General features: G+C 40.0%; 1 pseudogene; it reads left to right on the top strand.

The window, feature by feature from the left end:
• The first annotated feature begins 7,155 nt into the window (after positions 1 to 7,155).
• On the top strand, positions 7,156 to 7,541 carry LOC103691683 (40S ribosomal protein S25 pseudogene; annotated as a pseudogene).
• Positions 7,542 to 12,435: the final 4,894 nt, after the last annotated feature.

The following is a 12,435-nucleotide window of genomic DNA, read 5'->3' on the forward strand; positions in this document are numbered from 1 at the left end:
GTAAGATCGGAGGAGGCTCATCTTTCACCGAAGGAAGCAATCATATGATTTCAGTGTTGGGTTCAGTCTAAAGGCGTCTGTTCTTTTGTACTGAAAATCTAACAAAGTTTAGATCCCTGGACAGATACCAGATTGATTTAGTGTCCTCATCAAAGTAAATAAGAGTTTAAGTTTAGTATCTAATATGGACATTGTGCTTTCCACACTGTCAAACAACTGCTAGAAGCTTCTGATAAAATGTTTCATTCTTTGGGGACAGAAAAGAGGTCACCATGATCCTAAACCCCGATGAATGAATTCATTGTTGGATGTAGTTGGCCCAAGAGAAATAGGCTCATCCGACTGAGTCTGTTATCTTCAGACATCTCAACACATTGCATGACTGGTATTCTCTAGTGTCTCACTTTTCATTGAATTTTCTCAAATTTACTTGAAAGAATTAAGTAATTCATGTATTCATGCATTTTATTATTTAAAAAACAAAACAACAAAAAAGGTTCAAAAAATCAGGCTTGTTAGCTCAGACAATGGGCTGGCTAGGTTTTTTTGTTTGTTTTTTGTTTTGTTGTTTTGTTTTCTTTGCTGTTGTTGTTTTGTTTGTTTTGTTTTGTATGTCAATTTGGCACAGGCTAGGATCATTTGAGAGGATGGCATCTCGACTGAGAAAACGCTGCTCTACGATCAGCAGTTAGGCAAATCCGTGTGGCATCTTCTTGACTGATGATTGCTGTGTGTCCCAGCCCATTGTGGGTGGTGCTACACCTAGACAGGTGGTGCTAGGGTTTTTAAGAAAACAGGGAAGGCTGTAAGCAGCAGTTTTCACGGCCTCATGCTTCAGTTTCTGCCTCTAGTTCTTGCCTTGAGTTCCTACCTACTCTGACTCCCTTTCATAATGGGCTGTAATTGGGACATGTAAGTTGAAATAAACACTTTATTTCCTCCCTACCTGGTTTTGGTCATGGGGTTTTAGCTCAGCAATTGAAACCCTAAGACATACCTTTAATTGTACCACTTGGGAGGCAGAGACAGGAACACTGTAAAAATCCAAGCCAGTATGAGTTACGGAGCTACAATCTGTCTACACACAAAGAAATGCACCTCCTGGCTTGGACACAGGCCATTCTCAGCTACATAATGAGGGTCAGAGTTGAGGTCAAGGCCACTTTGGGCAACAGGAAATCCTTTCTCCAAAAATACATTAATTAAAAAAGAGGAAAGCCAGGTCAAATACTTGCTGTCTAGATTACCAACACATCTATATTGCTCAGACTTAAGAATCTAATGTAATGGTTATATTTTAGACCTCTAAGAGGCCTACTGGTCTTAGAGTACTCTAAACAACTTAGCATTCCCCATAACCTGACTACTCCCTATCTGTCTCTCCTCATTTGGTCCCCTGTAAACCCACTTCTGTTCATCGTCTGTCTTTATCATAGCAAGAACATGGAGCCAACCCAAATGTCCATCAGGTCACACAGAAAAGGAAATGTGGCACATAAACTAGGTGGAGTTTTATTCAGCTGTGAAGACAAGATTATGAGGACCAGAAGTATGACCCATTGCTCTTACAGAGTTTGGTTCCAGTTTCAATCACTTTTAACTCCAGCTCCAGGAATCCCATAACATTTTCTGGTCACCAGAGAAACATTCACTTGTTAGGGCATGGTGCCCATGTGCCCACCCGCGCGCGCGCGCACACACACACACACACACACACACACACACACACACACACAGCTTCAATACATACATCATTAAATCTTTTATAAAAACGGAAATCAGGAACTTAATAGGAAGATAACTGGATCTTGAAAGCATTTTAAGCAAGTGATCCAAACTCAGGTGAGGCAAACAAATCCCACATTCCTCAGTATGCATATCCAAGTCTGTAATGTATGCACATAAAACACTATCATGCAGGTGCTAAGTGAGGAAGAACCTTAAAAACCAGGAAGGGGAGCATGAGCCGGTAAGAACAGCTGAGAAGCATTGAAGGTGGGTGGTGGGAATGGCACAAAATGACTCTTGGAATATCAAGACAGACTGGATGGGAACTTTAAAATGGGGAAGACCAAGCCACAACAGGCCCCACTTCTCCAGACCTGTATGATTGGCCCATGATCACAACCTTGTGAACCGAGTGGGGAAGCGAGGCAAGCCAGCCAGGAGCAGAAGAGATCACAGGCACAGGAGGCAATGCGTACGGAGAAAAGACTGTAGGCAGCTTCAATGAGATAGCTCATTTGAATGGGGGAAATGGGTGCTATTTAAACCTTTGCGGAGTGACTAGGGGCTATGCACTAAGGATGCTTCATTTGCATAAGGAGGAATTTCAGGTGCTGCTGAACATGACCTTATAAGCAGAGAGTAAGTTTAACCTGGCTATCAGGCTACATGATCTCCAGAGGGGCAAAGGTGGGCGCACAAGGCTACATGAGCCAGGACAGGAAGGCCTGAGTTCAGAGAAGAGCGATCCTACTACTGCAGATTTCAGGAAGAGAGCAGCTGGGTTTGTACCTGTCTTGAACCCCCAACTCTTGCTCCAGGACTTCTACCTCCATCCCAGTCCCAGATCGACCAAAACTCACAAAAAGAGAACTGAAAAACGATATAATGGTACTTAGAATGCTAATTTTAAAAATCAGATTTTGAGTGAGTTGCATAAGCTCTCAGGTAGCTCTTCGGTCCTTCCGGGACCCCAAGAGCGAACTGCTTCCCCATGCAAACCTTTGCTGGCTCTAAACCTAAGCAGCTCAGAACCCTACCTGGCCAATCCCATCCTAGTGAGATCCGCACGCCATCCCAGTTGGTCTGCCTGGGATGAACTATAGAGGTGAGCTGCACATGGTCCCTGAGCCCCACTGTCTAACTCTGAGCTCACTCTTCTGTACGGAGGATACTTGGGGGAACCCCAAGAGTGTCCTGCTTCCCTCTGGAAACCTTTGGAGATCCCAAGACTAACCAAATAACCCTGTTTAAGCAATCTTATCCCAGTCAGATCCTCCTGCCATGACAATTGAGTCCTACTGGGACACAGACTGCAGAGTAGGGCCCACCCAGGACACAACCTACAGAGTACATGACCGAGGTACCGTGACCTCCATTGTCTAGTCCACAGCTCCCCCGACTTTCCCAAAAAGGACTGTTGCCATTAGGATCATTCAGTCAACATCAGGAAAAATCGAGTCCCTAAAAGACAGCTTAAGAATACAACAAGAACCAGGGCAATAAAGCACCACCAGAGCCCAGCTATCCTGCTTCAACAAACCCTGCATTTTCTAACGAAACTGAAGCACCAGAAGGGGATCCTAAATCCAATCTTATAAAAATGATAGTGGCTTTTTAAAAAAAGACATATATTTCCTTTAAGGAAATATAGGAAAATACATTGAAACAGGTAGAAGCATTAAAAGAGGAAGCAGATGAATATAAAGAAATACAGGAAAATATAATCAAACAGGTGAAGGATATGAGTAAAACTGCCCAAGACTCGAAGAGGAAAATAGAAGCAATAAAGAAAACAGAAACTGAGGCAATCCAGGATATTTTTGGGACACTGTTGAAAAGACCAAACCTAAGAATAAAAAGAAATAAAAGGAAAAGGAATAAAAGAAAAAGATTTCCAACTCAAAGGTCCAGAAACCATGTTCAACAAAATAATAGAAGAAAATTTCCCTAACCTAAGAAAAGAGATGCCTATAAAGGTACAAGAACACCAAACCAATTGGACCAGAAAAGAAATCCTGTCACATAATAACCAAAACACTAAATATATAGAATAAACAAACAACAAAAAAATAAAAGCAGCAAGGGAAAAACGCCAAAAAAACATATAAAGGCAGACCTATGAGAATTACACCCATTTTCTCATCTGAGACTCTAAAGGCTGTAAAAGCATGGTACGAGGTCTTGCAGACCCTAAGAGACCACAGATGGCAGCAGACTACTATACCCAGCAAAACTTTCAATGACCATAGATGAAGAAACCAAGATACTCCATGACAAAACCAAATTTAAAGAATATCTTTCCACTCAGCCCTACAGAGGATACAAGAAGGGAAAACTCCAACCTAAAGAGGCTAACTACACTCAAGAGAACACAAGAAATAATTTCACACCATTAAAACCAATAGAAGAGGAACACACACACACACACACACACACACACACACACACACACACGCTACCACCACCACCATCATCAAAATAACAGGGAGTCACAATCATTGCTCATTAATATCTTTCCACATCAATGGACTCAACTCCCCAGTACAAAGACAGATTAACAGAATGGATGATGAGTAAACAGAATCCCTCATACTGCTGTATTTACCTCAGAGTAAAGGGCTGGAAAAAAATTTTCCAAGCAAACAATCCCAAGAAACAAAAAAAAGACAGAAAAAGACACTTAATAGCATCAAAGGAAAAGTCTACCAGGAGGACACTTCAATTCTGGACATCTATGCCCCAAATGCAAGGGCACCCACATTCCTAAAATCAATATTACTAAAACTTAATCACATCAAACCTTACACATTAATTAATAGAGGGAGACTTCAACACCCCACTCTCATCAATGGACAGGTCATTGAGACAGAAACTAATAGTACACAAAAAAATAACAAAATTAACAGAGGTTATGATTCAAATGGAGCTAACAGATATCTATAGAAATTTCACCCAAACACAAAAGAATATACTTTCTTCTGACACCTCACAAAACCTTCTCCAAAATCAACCACATATAGACCTCAACAACAGAAAGTCTACATATTCATGAAAACTCAATGACTCTCTATCCAGTGCGTCATGGAAGAGAGAGAGAGGGAGGGAAGGAGGAGGAGGAGGAGAAGGAGGAAGAGGAAGAGAAGGAGGAGGAGGAGGAGGAGAAGGAGAAGGGGAGGAGGAGCAGCAGCAGCAGCAAACACACCCAGAAGTAGACTACAGGAAATAATCAAACTCAGGGCAGAAATCAATCAATTAGAAACAAAGAAATCAATACAAGGAATTACCAAACCCAAGAGCTGGTTCCTTGAGAAAATCAACAAGATAGACAAATCCTTAGGCAAATTAACTAAAAAGCAAAAAGACTACCCAAATTAACAAAATCAGAAATGAAAGGGGAGACATAATAATGGATACTGAGGACATTCAAAGAACCAGTAGGTCTTACTTCAAAGGTCTGTTTTCCACAAAAACAGAAGATCTAAATGGGTGATTTTTTTAGATGCCAATTACAAAATCTAAATGAAGATCAGGTAAACTATCTGAATAGTCCTATAAACCCTAAAGGAATAGAAGCAGTCATTAAAAGTCTCCCAATCAAAAAATGCCCTAGGGTACATGGTTTTAGTGCAGAATTCTACCAAACTTTCAAACCTCTACATAAGCAAAACATGGGCTAAGAAAGAAGTTAGGGAGACAGTAGTACCCTTCACAATAGCCACAAATAATATTAAATAACTTGGTGTAATTCTAAACAAGCAAATGAAAGACCTGCAAGATAAGAACTTCAAGTCTCTGAAGAAATTGGGGAAGAAGATATCAGGAGATAAAAAGACCTCCCATGCTCATGGATTAATAGGGTTTACATAGCAAAAATAGCCATCTTACCAAAAGCAATCTACAGATTCAATGCAATTTCCATCAAAATTCCAACACAATTCTTCATATACTGTTTGAAAGAACAGTTCTCAACTTCATATGAAAAAACAAAAACAAAAAAACAGGATAGCTAAATTGATCCTGAACAATACAAGAACTTCTGGGGGTATCAGTATTTCTGACTTCAAGTAGTCCCTGACAGAGCAATAGTAATAAAAGCTGCATGGTATTGGTATAGAAATAGACAGGTAGATTAGTGGGACTGAATAGAAGACACAGAAATAAACCCACAAGCCTATGGACACTAGATTTTTCACCAAGATGGCAAAACCATACAATGGAAAATAAGAAAGTATCTTCAACAAATGGTGCTGGTCTAAATGGATGTCTGCATGGAGAAGAATGCAAATAGATCCATGTCTACCACCCTGCACAAAACTCAAGTCCAAGTGGATCAAAGCTGTCAACATAAAACCAGATACACTAAATCTAACAGAACAGAAAGTGTGGAATAGCCTTGAGCTAACTGGTACAGGAGACGACTTCCTGAACAGAACACCATTGGCTCAGGTTCTAAGATCAACAACTAATAAATCAGACCTCATAAAATTAAAAAGCTTCTGTAAGCCAAAAGACAACATTAATAGGACAAAATGGCAGACTACAAATAGGAAAAGATCTTCACCAATCCTACATCTGACAGAGGGTTAATAGCCAAATTATAAAAAGAACTCAAGAAATTTTGACAACCAACTAAATAACCCAATTAAAATATGGGGTACAGAGGTAAATAGAACTCTCAACAGAGGAATCTCGAATGGCTGAGAAATACTTAGTCATCAGGGAAATGCTCATCAAAACGAATGGCTAAGATCAGCAACTCAAGTGGCAGCACATACTGATAAGGATGTGGTGCAAGAACACTCCTCCATGGCTGGTGGGAGTGCTGTAGTAGTCCCAAGCATACTAGTCCTAGGCATATAACTGAAAGATGCCCTAACACACCATAGGGATTATCTTCTCAGCTACGTTCATAGCAGCTTTATTTGTAATAACTAGAAACCGGAAACAACCTAGCTGTTCCTCAACTGAAAAATGGATAAAGAAAATGTGGCTCATTTACACAATGGAATACTACTCAGCCATTAAAAACAAGGACATCATGAATTTCACAGGCAAATGGATGAAACTAGAAAATATTAACTTGATTGAGGTAACTCGTACCCAAAAGGATATGCATGGTATGTACTCACTTATAAGTGGATATTAGCCATAAAGTACAGGATAACCAGACTAAAATCAACAGACCCAGAGAAGCCAAGTAAGGGAGGATGGCTGAACTTTCCTCAGAAGGAGAAACAAAATAGAAATCAGTGGTCAAAGGCAGGAGGGGTCTATCTCTAGGACGTGTTAGAGACCTGGAATGGGAAAGTTCCAGGGAGGGTATGGGAGCAACTCTAGCTGAGACTCCTAGCGGTGGGGGATGTGAGTCCTGAAGTGGACATTTCCTGTAGCCAAGCAGGACTCCTAGTGGAGGGATGGTCCACACTAATGAGCTTCGCCATTCCGCCCAAAGACGACAAGAAGGATGCAGGAAATCGGTCAAAAAAGACAAAGACCCAGTAAATAAATCTGGTGGCAAGGCTAAAAAGAAGTGGTCCAAAGGCAAAGTTTGGGACAAGCTGAACAATCTCGTCCTGTTTGACAAAGCTACATACGACAAACTTTGTAAGGAAGTTCCCAACTATAAGCTTATTACTCCACCTGTGGTCTCCGAGAGACTGAAGATTTGAGGTTCCTTGGCCACGGCAGCCCTTCAGGAGCTACTTAGTAAAGGACTTATCAAGCTGATTTCAAAGCACAGAGCCCAAGTAATTTACACCAGAAACACAAAGGGTGGAGATGCCTCAACTGCTGGTAAAGATGCATAAACAGAGTCAATCAGCTGTACATTTGGGAAAATAAAACTTAATAAATAAAAATAAAAAATAAAAAAAGCAACTCACCCACAAAATCTGCAACCCAAGTGTGTCCTGCCTACAAGATGTGCAGAACAAAGATAAAGCCATCTTTATGAGGGACTGGTCAACCAATGACTGCCCTAAATTTGAGACCCATCCCAAGGGCAAGAACCAGTCCCTGACACTATTAATGATACTCTGTTATGCTTGTAGACAGGAACCTACCATAACTGTCCTCTCATGAGAGGCTCCACACAGCAGCAAATGGAAGGAGATGCAGACACCCACAACCAAACATTAGATGGTGCTAAGGGAGTCTTAAGGAAGAGTTGGGAGGATTGATAGGCAGGAGGAAGACATGGACTTCAGAGTAAGACCAACAGTCAAATAACCTGGATGCTCCCTGAGACTGAGCCACCAACCAAAGAGTGAGCATGGGCTAGACCTAGGCCTTCTTCACATAGGTAGCAGATAAGCAGTTTAACCTTCATGCAGATCGCTCAACAACTGGAGTAGGGACTGTCTCTGAGCTTGTTGCTTGCCTGCCTGTGGGTCTCATGCCCCTGTATGGACAGCCTTGCCTGGTGTCAGTGAGAGAGGATGCGCCTAGTACTGCAGGGGAGTTGATGTGCATGCTCTTGCGTGTCTGACACCACAAAGGGGGTATTCTGCTTCTCAAAAATGAGGAAGGTGGAATTGGGGGAGGTGTGAGGTTATGTGAGGGGTACTGGCAGAGGAAGGGCTGATATTGAGGTGTAAAATGAATATATCCAATATATGTGTGGGTCTGTGTGTAAGTATCAGATTTTGTTCTGTCAAGTTTTTAGTTTGTACAGGATGTTACCATCTTGTTTTATTTATTTATTTTTTTGACTGTTCTCTATACACCTGTGCCCTTTTCCCAAACCTGGGCAGTTCGTGGACTCCTCCTCCCAAGAATCTTAATTACTAACAGCTGAGCATATGCTAGTGGAGTTAGTTGCTCTCCACACACTGTTACTAACCTGGACTATTATCCATTGGCTAAAGGCCCCATTATATGACAAAAGTATATTTTAGTGGTCATTCTCCATTAGTTTTCAAAGCTGAATTATTAGTAGGTATGTTATAACCGGGACAATCCTCAAGAAGCTAAAAGTAGGTATTAGCAAAGGATGTCTATGATCTATTTTTTGAAAAATTTAACATGGCACGAAGGAAGAAGGCTCTTGTGGAATAAAGTCAGGCAGTCATGTTGGTATGCCTGTGATCTCAGCTGAGGAGTCCAACTAGTCTACATGGCAATTGCCTCAGGTTCACATCTGACTTCAAATATGGGAACCCGTTTGCACTTCCACGCACGCACACACACACACACACACACACACACACACACACACACAAAAGTATGAGACTAGTGGGTGACAAAAATTCTTATTTTTAAAGGGGACTGTTTGACTTGAAATCAATACTAGTCATTTAATGACACAATCCTTAGAGTCAAATTTTCTGTTTCTTCTGCTCTCTTGCAGTTAAGTTGTTCATGTATAATATAGGTGTTTTGGGGATGAAAATTTGTCCACTCAGGAAATTGTAATGTCATCTAGAAATTAGTGCAAAAAGCCATTACCAAACTTATTTCCATGGCACGTGAGTGGTTATAGTAGCTATAATCTTAACCTAGCAAAGAAGAACAACTCAATTTCACTGGTGAGGGAAGGGGCTCAGATAACTCATTTCTTTCCTGGCCCAACCTACTGAGATTAGTAACTGCAAACACAACCTTATTTTCCAAGGTCCAACTTTATATCCTTTTCTATATGCTACCACAATATGAATCATACTACATGCAACCAGAATGGCCACTTCTTTTAAATTGTAATCCTAGGCAAAAATGGGACTTAAGGAAAAATCGTAAGGTTGCAATAAAACACACAACAAAGACTTAAAAACACCAGCATAATTTCCATGTTACGTGGTTAAAAATGTTTAATATTGTAATATGACATTTTATTCGGAAGATCCCTTAGTTTGAGTTTGAGGAAAAGAATGCAGGGCAGTAGTTTAATATGAGCTACTAGGAGGCTTATCTGAAATAAGCTAGCAACAGAGAGCAGTGTGGATCTTAAACACAGAGAACTCAGGAGACCCATGCGCAAGGACTTGCACGTGGGCACTTTTATATTCCTGACCCAGCTTAGTCTAGCTGGGTTGTTTCCTGTGTCCATTTTGTAGCTCTTCCAAAGAATCACTAAGTAAACATAAAAACTGATATATTGAACTGCACTTTTTTTAAAGGTGCCACAGAAACTAATTATACTGGGGTTCTTTGTATTTGTACTCCAATAGATAACATACTCCAAATATCTTCTGAAGATTTAAAATAAGCAAAAAAATCAGGAGAGGTGGGGCAAGGGAACCCTTCCTAATTGAAATGCCAAATACTTTTATCAGGGACAAAAGAAAAGTGACAACAGATTGGGACTGTTTCATGCAGTCTTCACAGGTCAGTTATCTATTTCACAGAAGAGAAAATTAAGGCTAATCAAGGCCTCACTGCAGTCAAATGAGGTTTCAATGCCTTACAGTGTCATCAGTGCTTATACTCCACAGATGCCTCTGTAATGAAGTACTTTCACATCAGAACATTCCAGATTCAGGAGAGCTGACACAATCACAGCAGTAATATACACTGTCCCTGAGACAGCTTCTACTGATGTTATGAACTGGAAAGGCTTCACAGAATGCGACCTTTTTTTTTTTTTAATTTAGAGAATACTTTATTAGTTTTTGTAATCAAACCCACGTAGATAAGACCTTGCATATTTAATACAGTGTGTTACCCCTGTACAAATGGAAAAAACTTAAGTTCAACATTTCTAGACCAATATGGCTGTTAATTTCTGTACAGTGCCAACTCAACACAGTAAATGGGGATACTTTTTTCCAAAGTTGACAGCACAGCTAAAGTTTCAAAAAATTCAAATTATATATCTGTATATATATATATATATTTATATAAAAAGACCAATAATAGCAGTGTGTTATGCATCAACAGCAGCAACAGCTTTTCCAGGTTCTGCAGTCATCTGAACAAAACTGTAGAGACATCCAGCACACTCCATTAAAAAAAAAAAAAAGTAAAAAAACAAAACCCGAGAAAACAGCACAGTTCTGTTACTCTTGTGGTACCTGGCACCATTTTTTTTTAAATTAGCTTCTCAATCATCATCTGGAAAGAAAACATTCTGAGCAACATCATTAAAAACAGCTCTGATAAAGCACGGTCACTACTACGTATCATAAAGCAGGTACAAGCTATTTTACATCCACAGAGGTATGATACGGTACTGTCCTACATCTATAATACTAGAGGATACAATTTAAAAGGCATTATTTGAGACTTGATTCTACTTTTCCAGCAGAGGGCCCAAAGGATGGTGTGACACAGCTTTGTAAAGAAACATACTCTAGACAGGATTTCCTTTCACTAGTGGCACAGTTCTAAGGATTCATTCTCTCCATGAATGTCAGCTAAAACCGTTATTAAAAAAATGAAATATCCCTAGAACAAAACCGTATAACCACCGGATTCACATGAAGATGACCTAGTGGAGACAAGCTGGACCTCACCTTACCAACAAGCTATCAAATCTGTTATGTTTAAACAGTGAGACCTCCAAGGAAGGAGATGCCAAGTAGTGCTTCAAAGCTTTGGACCACAATCAAACACAGCATCCTTTTCAACAGAAGCAGAAGCTCATCTGAATATGAACAAGGATGCTGACATCAACATTTAATCATCTCCTCACTCATCCAGGAAGAAGGGGAGATCAGTTACTACTGTACTTTATTGTGTTCAACCAAATCACCATGTTACAAAAATAGCAAGCTGCCATAATAAAAAATAAGGCTCCTCTATCCAGCACCAGATAGCATTATTTTACTTTCAAGCCTAGAAATTGCACACTTGTATATAAACCAACCGAAGATGAGGATTGAGAGTTCATCTTGGTGGATTTTTCCTTTGATGAATATGAAGTGTCCTTCCTTATCTTTTTTGATGACTTTTAATTGAAAATTGATTTTATTTGATATTAAAATGGCTACTCCAGCTTGCTTCTTCTGACCATTTGCTTGGAAAGTTGTTTTCCAGCCTTTCACTCTGAGGTAGTGTCTGTCTTTGTCTCTGAGGTGTGTTTCCTGTAGGCAGCAGAATGCAGGGTCCTCGTTGCGTATCCAGTTTGTTAATCTATGTCTTTTTATTGGGGAGTTGAGGCCATTGATGTTGAGAGATATTAAGGAATAGTGATTATTGCTTCCTGTTATATTCATATTTGGATGTGAGGTTATGTTTGTGTGCTTTTCTTCTCTTTGTTTTGTTGCCAAGATGATTAGTTTCTTGCTTCTTCTAGGGTATAGCTTGCCTCCTTATGTTGGGCTTTACCCTTTATTATCCTTTGTAGTGCTGGATTTGTAGAAAGATATTGTGTAAATTTGGTTTTGTCATGGAATATCTTGGTTTCTCCATCTATGTTAATTGAGAGTTTTGCAGGATACAGTAACCTGGGCTGGCATTTGTGTTCTCTTAGGGTCTGTATAACATCAGTCCAGGATCTTCTGGCCTTCATAGTTTCTGGCGAGAAGTCTGGTGTGATTCTGATAGGTCTGCCTTTATATGTTACTTGACATTTTCCCCTTACTGCTTTTAATATTCTTTCTTTATTTTGTGCGTTTGGTGTTTTGACTATTATGTGACGGGAGGTGTTTCTTTTCTGGTCCAATCTATTTGGAGTTCTGTAGGCTTCTTGTATGCCTATGGGTATCTCTTTTTTTAGGTTAGGGAAGTTTTCTTCTATGATTTTGTTGAAGATATTTACTGGTCCTTTGA

The sequence above is a fragment of the Rattus norvegicus genome, chromosome 2 (assembly GCF_021556685.1).
Source record: "Rattus norvegicus strain SHRSP/BbbUtx chromosome 2, alternate assembly SHRSP_T2T, whole genome shotgun sequence".
NCBI lineage: Eukaryota > Metazoa > Chordata > Mammalia > Rodentia > Muridae > Rattus > Rattus norvegicus.